The sequence below is a fragment of the Pseudorca crassidens genome, chromosome X (genome assembly GCF_039906515.1).
Source record: "Pseudorca crassidens isolate mPseCra1 chromosome X, mPseCra1.hap1, whole genome shotgun sequence".
NCBI classification, from domain to species: domain Eukaryota; kingdom Metazoa; phylum Chordata; class Mammalia; order Artiodactyla; family Delphinidae; genus Pseudorca; species Pseudorca crassidens.
In genome coordinates, this window is record NC_090317.1 from 112,454,011 (window position 1) to 112,469,348 (window position 15,338).

At 38.1% G+C, this 15,338-nt stretch overlaps 1 non-coding gene across 1 annotated transcript; it reads right to left on the reverse strand.

The window, feature by feature from the left end:
* Positions 1-14,791: 14,791 nt before the first annotated feature.
* Positions 14,792-14,864, reverse strand: TRNAG-CCC (transfer RNA glycine (anticodon CCC)). The gene has a single exon. It is a non-coding gene; the product is annotated as a tRNA-Gly (tRNA).
* Positions 14,865-15,338: the final 474 nt, after the last annotated feature.

Sequence of the window (15,338 nt, forward strand, 5' to 3'; positions counted from 1 at the left end):
GCCACCGCAATGAGAAGCCCATGCACGGCAACGAAGGGTAGCCCCCACTCACTACAACTAGAGAAAGCCCGCGCACAGCAACGCAGACCCAACGCAGCCAAAAATAAATAAATAAATAAATTTGTATTTAAAAAAAACGTTGAGAGGAAAAATCCAACTTAAGCAAGACTGGGACAATATGGACACCTTTGATGATGAGGTCAGATAAAAGTGAAGGAGGGGAGCAGAGGAGGCAGATTCCAGAGAGTGAGGTAATATTCTTTATCACTCTGAAAAAGCCTGAAAGAGGGATTTGTAAATCTGTGAGGCCAAAAAAGCAACCTGGTCCACCTGCCCTTCTAAAAGTATAGGAGACAAACCACTTAGATAGCCTCATCCACCAGAGGGCAGACAGCAGAAGCAAGAAGAACTACAATCCTGCAGCCTGTGGAACAAAAACCACATTCACAGAAAGACAGACAAGATGAAAAGGCCGAGGGCTATGTACCAGATGAAGGAACAAGATAAAACCCCAGAAAAACAACTACATGAAGTGGACATAGGCAACCTTCCAGAAAAATAATTCACAATAATAATAGTGAAGATGATCCAGGACCTCAGAAAAAGAATGGAGGCAAAGATCGAGAAGATGCAAGAAACGTTTAACAAAAACCTAGAAGGATTAAAGAACAAACAGAGATGAACAATACAATAACTGAAATGAAAACTACACAATAACTGAAATGAAAACTACACTAGAAGGAATCAATAGCAGAATAACTGAGGCAGAAGAACGGATAAGTAAACTGTAAGACAGAATGGTGGAATTCACTGCTGCAGAAGAGAATAAAGAGAAAAGAATGAAAAGAAATGAAGACAGCCTAAGAGACCTCTGGGACAGCATTAAATGCAACAACATTCGCATTATAGGGGTCCCAGAAGGAGAAGAGGGAGAGAAAGGACCCAAGAAAATATTTGAAGAGATTATAGTCAAAAACTTCCCTAACATGGAAAGGAAATAGCCACCCAAGTCCAGGAAGCGCAGAGTCCCATACAGGATAAACCCAAGGAGAAACACGCTGAGACACATAGTAATCAAACTGGCAAAAATTAAAGACAAAGAAAAATTATTGAAAGCAGCAAGGGAAAAACGACAAATAACATACACAGGAACTGCCATAAGGTTAACAGCTGATTTCTCAGCAGAAACTCTACAAGCCAGAAGGGAGTGGCATGATATACTTAAAGTGATGAAAGGGAAGAACCTACAACCAAGATTACCTACCCAGCAAGGATCTCATTCAGATTCGATGGAGAAATCAAAAGCTTTACAGACAAGCAAAAGCTAAGAGAATTCAGCACCACCAAACCAGCTCTACAACAAATGCTAAAGGAACTTCTCTAAGTGGGAAACACAAAAGAAAAGGACCTACAGAAACAAACCCCCCCCAAAAAAAACAAACCGAAAACAATTAAGAAAATGGTCATAGGAACATACATATCGATAATTACCTTAAACGTGAATGGATTAAATACTCCAACCAAAAGACACAGGCTTGCTGAATGGATACAAAAACAAGACCCATATATATGTTGTCTACAAGAGACCCACTTCAGACCCAGGGACACATACAGACCGCAAGTGAGGGGATGAAAAAGATATTCCATGCAAATGAAAATCAAAAGAAAGCTGGAGTAGCAATACTCATATCAGATAAAATAGACTTTAAAATAAAGAATGTTACAAGAGACAAGGAAGGACACTACATAATGAGGAAGGGATCAACCCAAGAGGAAGATATAATAATTATAAATATGTATGCACCCAACATAGGAGCACCTCAATACATAAGGCAACTGCTAACAGTTCTAAAAGAGGAAATCGACAGTAACACAATAATAGTGGGGAACTTTAACACCTCACTACACCAATGGACAGATCATCCAAAATGGAAATAAATAAGGAAAAAGAAGCTTTATATGACACAACAGACCAGATAGATTTAATTGATATTTATAGGACATGCCATCCAAAAACAGCACATTACACTTTCTTCTCAAGTGCACACGGAACATTCTCCAGGATAGATCACATCTTGGGTCACAAATCAAGCCTCAGTAAATTTAAGAAAATTGAAATCATATCAAGCAACTTTTCTGACCACAACGCTATGAGACTAGAAATGAATTACAGTGGAAAAAAACGTAAAAAACACAAACACATGGAGGCTAAACAATACATTACTAAATAACCAAGAGATCACTGAAGAAATCAAAGAGGAAATCAAAAAATACCTAGAGACAAATGACAATGAAAATACGACGATCCAAAACCTATGGGATGCAGCAAAAGCAGTTCTAAGAGGGAAGTTCACAGCTATACAAGCCTACCTCAAGAAACAAGAAAAATCTCAAATAAACAACCTAACCTTACACCTAAAGGAACTAGAGAAAGAAGAACAAACAAAACCCAAAGTTACCAGAAGGAAAGAAATCATAAAGTTCAGAGCTGAAATAAATGAAATAGAAACAAAGAAAACAACAGCAAAGATCAATAAAACTAAAAGCTGGTTCTTTGAGAAGATAAACAAAATTGATAAACCATTAGCCAGAATCATCAAGAAAAAGAGGGAGAGGACTCAAATCAATAAAATTAGAAAAAAAAAAGAAGTGACAACAGACACCACAGAAATACAAAGCATCTTAAGAGACTACTACAAGCAACTCTATGCCAATAAAATGGACAACCTGGAAGAAATGGACAAATTCTTACAAAGATATAACCTTCCAGGAGTGAACCAGGAAGAAATACAAAATATGAACAGACCAATCACAAGTAATGAAATTGAAACTGTAATTAAAAATCTTCCAACAAACAAAAGACCAGGACCAGATGGCTTTACAGGTGAATTCTATCAAACATTTAGAGAGGAGCTAACACCCATCCTTCTCAAACTCTTCCAAAAGATTGCAGAGGAAGGAACACTCCCAAACTCATTCTATGAGGCCACCATCACTCTGATACCAGAAGCAGACAAACATACTACAAAAAAAGAAAATTACAGACCAATACCACTGATGAATATAGATGCAAAAATCCTCAACAAATCACTAGCAAACAGAATCCAACAACACATTAAAAGGATCATACACCATGATCAAGTGGGATTTATCCCAGGGATGCAAGGATTCTTCAATATACACAAATCAATCAATGTGATACACCATATTAACAAACTGAAGAATAAAAACCATATGATCATCTCAATAGATGCAGAAAAAGCTGTTGACAAAATTCAGCACCCATTTATGATAAAAACTCTCCAGAAAGTGGGCATACAGGGAACCTACCTCAACATAATAAAGATCATATATGACAAACCCACAGCAAACATCATTCTCAATGGCAAAAAACTGAAAGCATTTCCTCTAAGATCGGGAACAAGACAAGGTTGCCCACTCTCACCACTATTATTCAACAAAGTTTTGGAAGTCCTAGCCACGGCAATCAAGGAAGAAAAAGAAATAAAAGGAATACAAATTGGAAAAGAAGAAGTAAAACTGTCACTGTTTGCAGATGACATGATACTACACATAGAGAATCCTAAAAATGCCACCAGCAAACTACTATAGTTAATCAATGAATTTGGTAAAGTTGCAGGATACAAAGTTATTGCACAGAAAATCTCTTGCATTCCTATACACTAATGATGAAAAATATGAAAGAGAAATTAAGGAAACACTCCCATTTACCACTGCAACAAAAAGAATAAAATACCTAGGAATGAACCTACCTAGAGAGACAAAAGACCTGTATGCAGAAAACTATAAGACACTGATGAAAGAAGTTAAAGATGATACCAACAGATGGAGAGATATACCATGTTCTTGGATTGGAAGAATCAATATTGTGAAAATGACTATACTAACTACCCAAAGCAATCTACAGATTCAATGCAATCCCTATCAAATTATCAATGGCATTTTTTAAGGAACTAGAACAAATCATCTTAAAATTTGTAGGGAGACAAAAAAGACCCCGAATAGCCAAAGCAGTCTTGAGGGAAAAAAACGGACCTGGAGGAATCAGACTCCCTAACTTCAGACTATACTACAAAGCTACAGGAATCAAGACCTAATGGTACAGGCACAAAATCAGAAACATAGATCAATGCAACAAGATAGAAAGCCCAGAGATAAACCCACGCACCTATGGTCAACTGATCTATGACAAAGGAGGCAAGGATATACAATGGAGAAAAGACAGTCTTTTCAATAAGTGGCGCTGGGAAAACTGGACAGCTACATGTAAAAGAATGAAATTAGAACACTCCCTAACAGCATATACAAAAATAAACTCAAAATGGATTCGAGACCTAAACGTAAGACCGGACACTATAAAACTCTTAGAGGAAAACATAGGCAAAACACTCTTTGACATAAATCACAGCAAGATCTATTTTGATCCACCTCCTAGAGTAATGGAAATAAAAACAAAAATAAACAAATGGGACCTAATGAAACTTCAAAGCTTTTGCATAGCAAAGGAAACTGCAAACAAGACAAAAAGACAACCCTCAGAATGGGAGAAAATATTTGCAAATGAATCAACGGACAAAGGATTAATCTCCAAAATATATAAACAGCTCATGCAGCTCAAGATTAAAGAAACAAACAACCCAATCCAAAAATGGGCAGAAGACCTAAATAGACATTTCTCCAAAGAAGATATACAGATTGCCAACAAACACATGAAAGAATGCTCAACATCACTGATCATTAGAGAAATGCAAGTCAAAACTACAATGAGATATCATCTCACACCAGTCAGAATGGCCATCATCAAAAAAGCTAGAAACAATAAATGCTGGAGAGGGTGTGGAGAAAAGGGAACACTCTTGCACTGCTGGTGGGAATGTGAATTGGTACAGCGACTATGGAGAACAGTATGGAGGTTCCTTAAAAAACTAAAAATAGAACTACCATATGACCCAGCAATCCCACTACTGGGCATATACCCTGAGAAAACCATAATTCAAAAAGAGTCATGTACCAAAATGTTCATTGCAGCTCTATTTACAATAGCCTGGAGATGGAAACAACCTAAGTGTCCATCATTGGATGAATGGATAAAGAAGATGTGGCACATATATACAATGGAATATTACTCAGCCATTAAAATAAATGCAATTGAGTTATTTGTAGTGAGGTGGATGGACCTAGAGTGTGTCATACAGAGTGAAGTAAGTCAGAAAGAGAAAGACAAATACCGTATGCTAACACATATATATGAAATTTAAGAAAAAAAAATGTCATGAAGAACCTAGGGGTAAGACGGGAATAAAGACACAGACCTACTAGAGAATGGACTTGAGGATATGGGGAGGGGGAAGGGGAAGCTCTGACAAAGCGAGAGAGTGGCATGGACATATATACACTACCAAACGTAAAATAGACAGCTAGTGGGAAGCAGCCGCATAGCACAGGGAGATCAGCTCGGTGCTTTGTGACCACCTACAGGGGTGGGATAGGGAGGGTGGGAGGGAGGGAGACGCAAGAGGGAAGAGATATGGGAACATATGTATATGTATAACTGATTCACTTTGTTATAAAGCAGAAACTAACACACCATTGTAAAGCAATTATACTCCGATAAAGATGTAAAAAAAAAAAAGAGAGAGAAAAAGACAAGCCTCAGAATGGGAGAAAATGTTTGCAAATGAATCAACGGACAAAGGATTAATCTCCAAAATATATAAACAGCTCATGCAGCTCAAGATTAAAGAAACAAACAACCCAATCCAAAAATGGGCAGAAGACCTAAATAGACATCTCTCCAAAGAAGACATACAGGTGGCCAAGAAGCACATGAAAAGCTGCTCAACATCACTAATTATTAGAGAAATGCAAATCAAAACTACAGTGAGGTATCACCTCACACCAGTTAGAATGGGCATCATCAGAAAATCTACAAACAACAAATGCTGCAGAGGGTGTGGAGAAAAGGGAACCCTCTTGCACTGTTGGTGGGAATGTACATTGATACAGCCACTATGGAGAACAGTATGGAGGTTCCTTAAGAAACTAAAAATAGAACTACCATACAACCCAGCAGTCCCACTACTGGGCATATACCCAGAGAAAACCACAATTCAAAAAGACACATGCACCCCAATGTTCATTGCAGCACTACTTACAATAGCCAGGTCATGGAAGCAACCTAAATGCCCATCAACAGACGAACGCATAAAGAAGATGTGGTACATATATACAATGGAATATTACTCAGCCATACAAAGGAATGAAATTGAGTCATTTGTTGAGACGTGGATGGACCTAGAGACTGTCATACAGAGTGAAGTAAGTCAGAAAGAGAAAAACAAATATCATATATTAACGCATGTATGTGGAACGTAGAAAAATGGTACAGATGAACTGGTTTGCAGGGCAGAAGTTGAGACACAGATGTAGAGAACAAACGTATGGACACCAAGGGGGGAAAGCTGTGGGAGGGTGGGGATGGTGGTGTGATGAACTGGGCGATTGGGTATGACATATATACACTGATGTGTATAAAACTGATGACTAATAAGAACCTGCTGTATAAAAAATAAAATAAAATATTAAAAAAAAAAGTATAGGAATACTCACTCACAATTGACTTTCTACAGAGTTATTGTGACAAAAGGAGAATAAGGAGTAGAATAGCATTCCTACAAAGAAGGCAATCCAGAAAGTCATACCTACAAAACTGATTAAAAACTGCAACCTGATATTTCAACAGAAGCTAAAAATTTTTAGAAAATGGTAGAAGCTATGAAAGAACAGCATAAATCAGAATTAGGAAAATTCAAAAATAAGGAGATTGGAGAAAAGGAAAATTTGAAAACAATGTTAATAAAAACACAATATATCAAAATATGTGGAGTACAGCTAAAACCTTTATAAAAGGAAAAAACATGCAAAAACCACCAATGAAGTTGCTCAAAAAATCAAATATAAATCTGACAGACATTTAGAAAAATTTCTTTCTATATTCTGGCTGTTAATCTTTTGTTAATTATATGTATCACAAATGTTTTCTCAAAAAAAAAATCTGATGGAGCCTCCAAATCAACCAATTTACAGAAAATTCAGAGAACAAAAGAGCACAGTAAATGACGCTACAAGGGTTCAGTCAGCAAATCCAGATGAGTAACAGGACTAATAATCAATTTCTTCAATAAATGAGAGGTGGGTAAAGAAGAGAAGGGGAGAGAGAGACAGAGAGAAGGGAGAACCAGTAGATTAAAAGAGACTTAAGAGACATATCAGCCAATCGAAATGTATGAACCTTAATTGGATCCAAATGCAAACAAAGTATTTGAACTATTTTAAAAGGTTATAAGACAATCAGATAAATGTGAATGACTAGATACTTGATGATATTAAAGAGTTACTGTTAATATTTAGTTATGATGATGGTACGGTGGTTTTTAAGTCCTTATCTTTTAAAAAGACATCCTGAAATTTTTATAGATGAAATTATATATTATTTGGGGTTTTCTTCAAAATAATCTGTGGGGTAGGTGGGGCTCTACATTAAACAAGATTGGCCATATATTGATAATTATTGAAGATGAGTCCCTTATAGCAATGTCTCTACTTTTGTACATGTTTTTAAAATTGCATTAAAAAGTTCCATAGTTAAAGGATTTTTTAAAAAATTATCTTGAAAGATAATACATTACACCAAATTGGCCACTTACACCAAAGAGCAAATTCATTCATTGGGTTATTTAAAGTCACAAAGCCAGGCTCTTAGACTGGGAAAATGAACAAGTGTTGAATGGGGCAATAAAGCCAAGAAATTCCCCAAGTCTGAAAGAACTGTCCAAGACCAGACCTAGGTAAGCTGCCACAGTGGTGTTTCTGGGCACCTAGGTTGCAGAATAAGGAGAAAGCTCTAAACAGGAGGAGGAAGAAAACACAGGAGGGCCGTTTTCAATATTTCATCTGTGTATAACAACATTCCTCTGCTGCTACCCTTCTTGAGGACAAAAGACTCTTATCTCTTGTGCTTTCAGACACCTTTGCAGTCACTGGGATGAAAAGAGTAACCTCACACTTGTTCAGCAAATCATCAGGATTTATTTAAATGACCAACATTGAACATGACTCAATAGAGACATCTCTGTTACAGATGTCTAGGGATCAGAAATGTTTACCCTGTATTCATTGTGTTTCTTGCTTTGAGATTTGAAAAAGCCAAGGAAATGCTGATAAAAGTGTGGCTTTTCCATGGAATATTGAAAGGTCTTGTCGGTGCTCATTTTGGGGTATTTACCTAGCAACACTTACACTTCAAGTTCTCCATTTATAAACAGGAAAAAAACCCCTATCACATCATAACTACTTGATGAAGATGAACAAATTATGTCAAGCATGGTCTTTGCATCCATATATAAACACTGAAGTAAGTAAACAGGCCTAGCTCTACTTTAAGCAGTAGCCAACATCTTGAAAACATTGGAGTCTAGTTTCTACTGACCTGGGCTAGGACATCTCAAAGCTTCTGAACTTATATCCAATCCTCTCTTTAATTTTACTCTTGAGGACCCTGTCAAAGTAAGTTACGTTAGATATTTATGTGCTCCCAAATGCATGCTAAGAAAAGTTTGTCTTGAATTCCTTCATCACCTTTGTCCTTAAAATTTAAACGACATAACTACTGCTCATGGATCTAGTAAACTTGACAAGCCTTAAAAATGTCACAGAGCTGCAGACTTCCTAACAAGACAAAACAGATGAACTGACAACCACCTTGATTACCCATGGCAAATCTTCCTGCCAACCAGGACTATATATAACTTAAAGCCTCGGGGATCTTTTGCTTCCAGTTTGATCTGATCTCAGAACCATTCTGGTATCATAACATTATACCTGTAAAAAAAAACATGGAAACAGGCTAGAGAATCATACCCTGAGCTGCTCAAAAGAACTGGTGATAAAAGTGTTCTAAAGTAAAATTGTGGTGATAGTTGCATAAAGTTGTAATTATAGTAAACACACTGAATTACACACTTTGGGTGAATTGTATGGCATGTGAAATATATCTCAGTAAAGATATTAAAATTATAGTTATTATTACTAAGCAGAATGGCTGGCACTAGTTTGTTATGCCGCCAAGACAGCTGACACCAGCTTATAAGTACCAACTTCCTCTGAATGGAACCAGTATCTCATTCTCTTCCACTTACATGATCACTCTTATTCCCTTTCTACTCAGTACTTCATGAGCTTTCAAAAATCACACCAAAGATAACATGAGTATAGTAGGGAGATGGAGTGTTCAGAAGACTGATGGCGATGCCAAGAGATCTGAAGTAGCAAAGGGCAGTCAATGGCAACTCACAGTGAGCTTTAAAAGTAGACACTCAGGGCTTCCCTGGTGGCGCAGTGGTTGAGAGTCCGCCTGCCGATGCAAGGGACACAGGTTCGTGCCCCGGTCCGGGAAGATTCCACATGCCGCGGAGCGGCTGGGCCCGTGAGCCATGGCCGCTGAGCCTACGCGTCCAGAGCCTGTGCTCCGCAACGGGAGAGGCCACGACAGTGAGAGGCCCACGTACGGCAAAAAAAAAAAAAGTAGACACTGAGAAATACCAAAGCGTATCTCTGCAACATGGATCCCGACTTGGCAATATTCAGTTTAATCTAATTCCTCAAGCATGTATTAAGCATCTACTATGGGTGGCACACTAGGTGGTGCTATGAGCAGAGGAGTGGGTGATACCCAAGTCTGTGCTGAATTGCAACTGTGAGCAAAGCTGTGAACTCACAGCCTAGCGCAGTGAGGGCAAGTGAATAGAAAATAATAATATTGTATGATAAGCACAAAAGCAGTCCACCAAAAAAAGACTCGGTGGCTCTAGAAAGGTCAGCAAAACAAAAACAAATGTTTCCAATCTATAACTGGGAGAATCTGAATATGGTCTATATATATTCATGACTGTTAAATTTCCTGGGGCAGTGAGGGTTGCTATATTGTACTTATTTAGGAGAAAGTCCTTGTTCTTAGGATGATGTATTTAGGGGTAAAATGTCATAATGTCTGCAACAATCCCTCAAATAGTTCAGTATAAGATAATGTATATGAGTTGGGGGGTGGGGGAGAGAAACATAAAGAAGAAGACAAACTTCTCAATCTAATTCTGAATGTAAAGTCTAAAACTATACTTTGCCCAGCTACGCTGCTAGCTGGATGAAAGGAAGTGATTTTACATTCGGCTTTATAAAACAGAAGTAATGAGCTTACTTCCAAAGACATAAAGGAGAGAAGACCTTATAACCAAACTGAAGGAGAGAATCACTTCCCAGCTGTAGATGCCACAAAAGAAATTCCCCAAAGGCCTATCTGCACATGAGAAGGAATTCTCTGGCCAAGGAGTGGGAAGCAAAGACACCTGGTCATGATCATCTCAATGGGCTATGAACTTGGCCTTATCCACATCTTTCCTCATCCCTTTTAGCAACCAGACACCAAGACTGTAATCAGACAGAGGCCGCAGCATAAATCTCTACCATAATCATAGAGAAGGGGAGAAATTTTCCAGACATTCCAACTCATACTTCAGACCTCACTGGAAAATCTTAGTTCCACAGCACAATTAGCAGCTATGGGAGCAATCCAACTGATACTAGACATTTCTGTAAGTTTGGAAATCCTGCAAACTAGTGCCAGCCATTCTGCTTAGTAATAATAACTATATTTTTAATAACTTTATTGAGATATATTTCACATGCCATATGATTAACCCAAACTGTGTAATTCAATGTGTTTACTATAATCACAAGTTTATGCAACTATCACCACAATTTCACTTTAGAACATTTTTATCCCCCTAAAACAAAATCCATTAGTAGTCACTCCCCTCCAGACCCCATCCCTTACCAGTCCTAGGCAACCACTAATCTATTTTCTGTCTCTATAGCTTTAGCTATTTTGGATATTTCATATAAATAACATCATACAACATGTGGCCTTTTGTGACTAGCTTCCTTCACCTAGGATGTTTTTAAGGTTTATGCATATTGTAGCATGTATCAGTACCACATTTCTTTTTATTGCTGAATAATATTCCATTGTATGGATAGACCACATTTTCTTTATCCACTCCTCGGCTGATGAACATTTGGGTTGTTTTCACTTTTTAGCTCTTATGAATAATGCTGCTATAACGTTGCACGTGCAAGTTTTTGTGTGAACGTATGTTTTTATTTCTCTTGGGTACATGCTTAGGAGTGGAATTGCAGCATATGGTAACTTCATGTTTAACCTTTTTAGGAACTAGCAAACTGTTTCCCAAAGAAGCTGTACCATTTTACATTCCCATCAGCAATGTATGAGGGTTACAATGTTTCCAAATCCTCTCCAGCACTTGTTATTATCTCTCTTTTGATTATAGCCATCCTCGTGAGAGTAAAGTGGTATCTCACTGTGCTTTTGACTTGCATTTCCCTGACGACTAATGACATTGAGCACCCTATCGTGTGCTTATTGGCCATTTGTATATCCTCTTTGGAGAAATATCTGTTCAAATACTTTGCCCTTTTTTAAACTGTGGAATTGGATTATGTCTTTTCATTTTTGAGTTGCAAGATTTCTTTATATATTCTGGATACAAGTCCCTTATCAGATTTATAGTTTATGATAATATTTACTGAGAATCTACCACACGTTAAGCACTACACTAATTGATTCCCAGTTATTATCTTATTAAGTCCTCAAAACAAATTTATGAGAGTAGGTACATTAATTATCATTCCTATTTATAGATGAGAAAACTGAGGCACAGACACCCAAGGTTACACCATTAGTGAGTAGTGAAACCAGAATTTGATTCCATGCAGTCAGGTGCCAGAAATCACACTGTGCTCACTACCACTTAGATTTACATGTGCAGCCTCCCCTTCTGCATCAGGAAGAATCTGGCCAATAAAGATTATTCTCTACATATTTCGCTGGATGCTTTTGTTTTTGTTTTTGTTTCTGTTTTTGTTTTTGGCTGCACTGGGTCTTCATTGCTGCACACAGGCCTTCTCTAGTTGCAGCGAGCGGGGGCTGCTCTTCAGTGCGGTGCGCGGGCTTCTCATTGTAGTGGCTTCTCTTGTTGTGGAGCATGGGCTCTAGGCACACGGGCTTCAGGAGTTGTGGCACATGGGCTCAGTAGTTGTGGCTCGTGAGCTCTAGAGCACAGGCTTAGTAGTTGTGGCACACGGGCTTAGTTGCTCCGCGGCATGTGGGATCTTCCCAGACCAGGGCTCAAACCTGTGTCCCCTGCATTGGCAGGTGGATTCCTAACCACTGTGCCACCAGGGAAGTCCCTTCACTGGATGCTTTGAAAATATGGTAGACAAGCATCCCTGAAGGAACAGGATTTCATTAGAGAAATATTTTAGAGCATAAGTCCCTAATGTATGTTCTGTATAATTTTAGCCCAGGGAGTAACTCCTTAAACAGTGTTCGAGAACAAATAGCCTAAAATATGCTGCATGTTCCACCCCTCTCTGGAAGATTCATGATGCATCTTAGTACATTAAAGTCTAGGAGAATTCCCGCAATCAAGAAATGTATTAACCTTTTGAGTGATCATGCATTTGCAAAACCTATATACCCCCCAAATCCCAAACTCTCAGAATATATTTTAGAAAATGCCTCATGAAATAAATGTACACTCCACAGGAGGAGGCTAGACAATCACTCTGTGTTTCTAAAATATATAATCTCCCATGATATTTTATGCCCTAAAGCTTCAGGGATCAAACATAGGCGAGCTTAAACCAAGACCTTGACCTGCTTTCCACTTTCCTCAGCCTTGTTTTAAATGCATAAGATCAACACCTTAAAAGGTGAAGAAGAAAGTCTGTCATTGCTCAGGTAGCTATTGTCCACATCTCTATCTAAATTTTACATCTCTGACCCATCGATGCAGAACAAACCTCTTATTGTTAGTTATTTTTATTGTAAGTAACCAGTTTTCCATTTCCTTCCCCGTCATTGCTTTTCTGTGGATGGGAACCATTTGTGTCATTCAAAATGTGTTCACTTACCCATCTCAGATATTGTTTCAGAGTGGCAGACTCTGAAACATGTTCTCTAACTCATAAGTGGATTACATCTAGAAGCTGAGGACCAAGAAATGTAGGTATAAGCTGTGTGAACTGGACACTAAACAAAATCAAATATCTGTATTCTTAATTTTTAAAAGAAGTGTGAGAAAAGGATATGAAGACATGTAACTTCCAAGAAGAATAGTTCTATAACAGTATCTATCCCATAATGTTCTCGAGTTAATCATCTGAGACAAATGATTGTTGATTTAGTTGTTTTAGAAATACCAGTTGAGGAAAAATGCTGAATTTGATGCATTGATAGTGATTAACAGGGCAGGCTCTTAGATTGCAACTCGTTAGGCTCTTTATCAGTTAGCTCTTGCTCCGTAACAAACTACACCAAATGCAGAAGCTTAAAATAATAATCACTTATTCTTTCTCACCCACCACTCACTACAGCAGAGCTTGGGTGGAATCAGCTGGGCTTGGCTTCATGCTGTTGGTTGGGTCTAGGCCTGCTTGACATGTTTCTCTCCCTCTTTGGATCAGTGGTTTAACTGGCACATGTTCTTCTCATGATAGCAGCAGAAATGCAAGAGGACAAACTCAATCACAGGAGTACATTTCAAGTTTCTGCTTGCATCATTTCTGCTAATATCCCATTGACCAATTCAAGTCGATGACCAAGCTCAAAGGCAACAAGTGGTGAGGTACACTCCACCCACCAAGAGACCAAAGCAAGTCACACAGCCAAGCCCAAAATCAGTGGGATGGGCATATGTACTCCTCCCCTGGAGCTGTGGGTGAGAGCATGAGTATTTTTGTACAATAATCCAATCTTTTACAGGCTCCCAGTCTTGGTTTTGCCACATATCAGCTATGTGGCCTTAGAAAAGTGTCTTAACCACTCTGTTCCTCAGTTTCTTCTTCTGTAAACTGGGGATAAAATAGTGCTTACGTTAAAGCATTCTTGTGATGAGTGAATGAGGAGATGCATGTAAAGTGTTAGCAATCATTACTTGATTATCTATCGCCACCATTAGCAGTTGCAAGAATGGTCGAAATACTATAGAGACTTAATTTTTCCTTACAAAGTAAAACAAGGGTTCCCGAGTCATCAGATGCTAATACCAAAGCATTTTTTAAAAGGCCGAACTTCTTTTCAATAGAGAAAATGTTTACATTAATGTAATGGAAAATCAGAGAGATAAAGCTGATTGGAAGTTCTGACCCAATGCTAACCCTATAACAACCATCTAGGAAAAAAATGAAAAAAATATATATATGCCTTAGTTACCTGAATATGTTATGCAAAATCTTATCTACTTTTTTAACCTAAATTACGGAAAGCTGAATTACCCAGATAGTTGCTTCAGTCCTCCATATCATTTTGTATAAATTTGCAAAACAAAGGGGAGGGGGGAAAGTGGCACTACATTTTCATAATAACAAACATGCATTATAAGGAAAAACATTTTAAGACTATTAAATAAACCTTTATATAGGAGTATTGCTAAAAGCAGGAGAGCTAGCAATACAGTATCCTACATAGAAAGAAAATTATTGTGGTCCGTTTTTTCATAACTCAGTTGTAAAAGTAATTCAGCCCAAACTCATCAGCTTTTTCTGAGAAACTGACTTAAATATTTATTTATTTATTTGGCTGCACCGGGTCTTAGTTGCAGCATGCAGGCTCTTAGTTGCGGCATGTGGGATCCAGTTCCCTGACCAGGGATCAAACCTGGGCCCCCTGCATTGGGAGTGCAGAGTCTTAACCACTGGACCACCAGGGAAGTCCAAACTGACTTAAAATTGAATCATCTTCCAGAGTATACATTCTACCCATTTGACTCCTACCCAAACAGCTTGAATTGTGAATTCTGCTCCTCCTCAGGACTTCAGAAGACCTTACTATCATTCCCATTGATTCAACACTTACCTATATCTCTGAATGGGGCAAATCTTTTTCTAGATACTGTAAACATGGCTCATTCCCCAACACAAATGGAATCAAGTTAAGGGCTTATGTCTCTTCAAACTGCCCTAAGGACTTAGCCCAGTAACTTTGGCATAGAGGGTATTTCCTAAGTATTTGACTAACTGAACCAGTTGTCTACATAATGACACATTACTTCAGTCTACAGCAGATGTACAAGCAATGTCCAGAGAACTTTTATTAATGACTAGAAAATCATCATGTTTGTGTGAATAAGTGAAAGCTGTCTGCATCTTCTCTACCTAGTAACATCTGTACTTCTAGTTCTCTT